This window comes from Brassica oleracea, chromosome C9, assembly GCF_000695525.1.
Source record: "Brassica oleracea var. oleracea cultivar TO1000 chromosome C9, BOL, whole genome shotgun sequence".
NCBI classification, from domain to species: domain Eukaryota; kingdom Viridiplantae; phylum Streptophyta; class Magnoliopsida; order Brassicales; family Brassicaceae; genus Brassica; species Brassica oleracea.
Genome location: NC_027756.1, coordinates 21,151,376 through 21,155,202, shown reverse-complemented (window position 1 = coordinate 21,155,202; position 3,827 = coordinate 21,151,376). Strand labels below are relative to the sequence as shown.

Sequence of the window (3,827 nt, the reverse complement as noted above, 5' to 3'; positions counted from 1 at the left end):
CGATTTGGAGTTTTAAGGTTTTAGGGTTTAGATGTTTACCTTAACCTCCAAACGGGTTGAACGGACCACCGAGAATCGAGAAGAACTTCGCGAGCTGGTACGTGCCGGATCGGATCGTCGGGTCGCAAAGAGCAGTCGGGATCGTCAGTCGGATCGTCTATCGGATGCGCTATCGGGATCGCCTGGTCGTCGGTACGTCAGGATGCGTACATGTCGTCTAGTCGGGTACTTATCGGATCGTCGGATCGACTGAGCTTCTATCGGGTCGTCGGATTGACTGGTCTTATCAGAAGGCTTTATCGGATGAGAAGGTAACCGCCGAGAGAGAAAGAAAAATTAGAGTTTATGATGATCAAAGTTTCAAAACGAGAAAGAAAAGGAAAATAGGGTTTCTGGTCGATTTTAGAACTCAGGGAATTAGGGAGCTTCGTACTGATAACGTGTTATAAATTAACGGGAGAAGGAAATTTGTCTATATCTCATAATTATGGAACCATTTATATATATAAGGAACTAGGTGTCTTCCTGCACCATGTGGAGTAAAAAAATTTAAAATATTTTTTAACAGATAAATATAAATTATATTTTAAAATAAAATTTTATTAATATTGTAAATTTTCTTTTTCGTATCAATATTTTAATATAAATTGATTTAATTAAACATAAAAATTATATTTAAGAATATGCATGTATATATTTGAAATTATAATCTTAGATATATTTTTCTATCTATTTATTTTAATTAGATATATTAAATAATTTTGTAAAAGTTGCATAATTACCAAAAATTAAAATTAAACAATACTTATAAAATTTGTAGATATATAAAAAAATAATGATTTTACGATTAAATTTTTATAATTTTCTAAAAAAATTGTATACATTTTTGAAAATTTTAGTAATAAAATTGTATAATTTAAAAATATATAATTAAATTATATTTCAAAATTTATAATGCCGTATTTGAATATATTTATTTTAATGATGATTTATGAGTTATTCCCATATTATAAAAAAAATTCCAAAAATATAAATTGACATTAAATGTAATATATGAATTATTACTATATTTTAAAAAGTTTACCAAAAATATAAATTAACATTAAATGCAATTGTCCATGTCATATTAAGCTATAAGACATGTCATCAATTTCAGTAGTTATGTCATATTTGTTTTGTGAAATTGATTGTAGAAAGTACACGTGTCAAAATCACTTCGCAAATATAGTTTAGGGGATTACAATAGACCGTCATAGATAAATGGAAAGTATACAAATCCTAAAGTGATGAGGAAAACGAAATCTTAAGCATACAAAGAAAAGAAAACTGTCTAAGTAGAAAGAAAATATGCCTATTTGGTTATGACATTCACAAATCGGTTCATAACAGCAAAGCACGAGAGCTAGTGGAAACTAAAAGAAAAGCAAGAAAATTTCATTACTTGAACGACAAAGAAATACAAGACCGGTTTGGTTTAAGAGACACACAAACGACACCGTATAAGTAGTAGACATCGTTAAATATTCAAGGCCGGTTTGGTTTAAGTGGAAAAATATAACCGTTAGAAAATGCAGGATGAGCGGTTCAAATTCGAAAAAATCGAACCAAGTTTTAAAATATAACCGTTAGAAAACGTGTCTTCAGTAAACGCCTCCGTTAATCAAGTATAGACGCGTTAAGAATAATCGTGTGCGTGTCAATTTATTTCCACAGTTCCTCTTTCTGGGAAGGATTCTCTCGATCGATTCTTCCAAAATTTGCAAAACTGGAAAAAAAATCCGATTGCAATCTTAGATTAGTAAGTGTTTCGCTCTCTGTAAATCGTGAATTGGTTAGAGGATTTCGAAGTTTGGAATATTCTTTGATCGCGATTTTGTTTCAAATTTTCTGAATTGTTCAATCTTTTCTTGTTGATTGGATTTTGTTTTTGGTTTTATTTTGAAGGTTGATTCCGCGTAAAAACCGATGTGATTGTTTGGGCTCCTCTCACTCGTCATCGTTGAGGTATATGTTAATTAATTAGGGTTTTGTAAGGTTTGTGTTAATTTCGCGATTTCAATTTACCAATTTGTTACTTTTACAATGATCTTTTTGTTTAGTCATCTTTGCACTCTGAGATTTGCGATTAGTTTAGAAACCATCTTATGCATACACTCTTTTAATTCTCTTGTCTCTAAAATGATCCGTGTATCTTCACTACATGCATATACTTTTGTGTCTTAAATCATAGATTTCAGGAATCCCAAATGGTTGGTTTGGCTTAAATATGAGTGTACAATCTGTCAAATTCATTCTCTCTTGTATAAGTCAGCTTGGTTTAGTCTCTGAACACGGTTTTTGTTTGAACAGATGATATATTATCGCTTGGAGGAGGAAACCCACCGGCCTTTTAGTTGCTGCTTTACATACCTGGAAGCTTACTCCGCATGAAACCATCGTCACCAAGGTAATTTCTCTGTCTATGAACTAAAAATTAAAGCTTTCTTTTTAACAAAAAAATTCTGTCTTTTGAGGATGGAATTCAAACCCCATTTGACCAGTTCTAATCGATGTTGTAGCATTCTGAAATCCAAAAAAGATCATTGGCAAGCACTAATCTTAATAGTGTTCTGTCAGATTTTTATTTGGGTAACATTGGTCCCGTAAGAAATCTTTTGGTTGGTAGTGCATGCATGTCTAAAGAGGTATGTTATGGGGATGGAAAATAAGACTCGGAATCTATTGGTTAGTAGTTCATGCTTAACAGTCGTTCACTCGTTGGATGGGAAATAAACGACCAACATGTCTTAAGACAAAGCCTCTGAACCACAAGGCTTAAAGAACTATGTCTTTGCCTCTAACCCACAAGGCTCGAAAGTATAAAGACTATGAGTTGGATGGGTCAGTGCATGACTTAAAAAGTCTTAAGACAAAGATTATATGGGGATGAGAAAAATGACCCACAGCTTAGAAAAAGTCATTAGATGATGAAACAATGACTAATGGCTTAAATAAGACTCGTTGGATTGGATAAAACGACCAACATGTCTTAAAACAAAGAGTCTGAACCACAAGGCTTAAAGAACTATGTCTTTGCCTCTAAACCACAAAGGCTTAAAAGTACAAAAAGACTATGAGTTGGATGGGTTTGTAGTGCATGACTTAAAAGTCTTAAGACAGACAAAGACTATATGGGGATGAGGAGAAAAGAGACTCACGTCTTATAAAAAGACATTAGATGAACCACAAGGCTTAAAGAACTATGTCTTTGCCTCTAAACCACAAGGCTTGAAAGTATAAAGACTGAGTTGGATGGGTTTGTAGTGCATGACTTAAAAGTCTTAAGACAAAGACTCTATGGGGATGAGGAAAAAAGAGACCCACGGCTTAGTAAAAGACATTAGATGAAAAACGACTAATGGCTTACATAAGACTCGTTGGATTGGAAAAAACGACCAACATGTCTTAAGACAAAGAGTCTGAACCACAAGGCTTTAAGAACTATGTCTTTCCCTCTCAAACACAAAGGCTTAAAAGTACAAAAATTACAAAAAGATTGAGTTTGATGGAGTTGGTTTACGATTTGTTGGATGGAAAGAAAAACGACCAACAGCTGAAATAAGCTTAAGACAAAGTCTGAAATAAAAGTCTTTTACACAAAGACAATGGTTTGGTTTACGTTTTGTTGGATGGGAAAAAGAAACGACCAACCACTTAAGACAGAGAATGAAAAAGCTCTTAAGACAGAGAATGAAAAAGCTCTTAAGACAAAGACCATGTCTGAAATCTCTTAAGACATATGCTAATACGATACGAAAACAACTCACGGATTTGGAAAGTCACACAGC

The 3,827-nt window shown here is 33.3% G+C and overlaps 1 long non-coding RNA gene across 1 annotated transcript in view; it reads left to right on the top strand.

Annotated features, from left to right (window-relative positions):
• Positions 1–1,685: 1,685 nt before the first annotated feature.
• Positions 1,686–3,827, top strand: part of LOC106316766 — a 3,216-nt gene continuing 1,074 nt past the window's right edge. The window contains exons 1-3 of the long non-coding RNA XR_001264952.1: positions 1,686–1,798; positions 1,945–2,004; positions 2,350–2,446. This is a non-coding gene — a long non-coding RNA (uncharacterized LOC106316766). The remainder of the gene's footprint in view (positions 1,799–1,944; positions 2,005–2,349; positions 2,447–3,827) is intronic.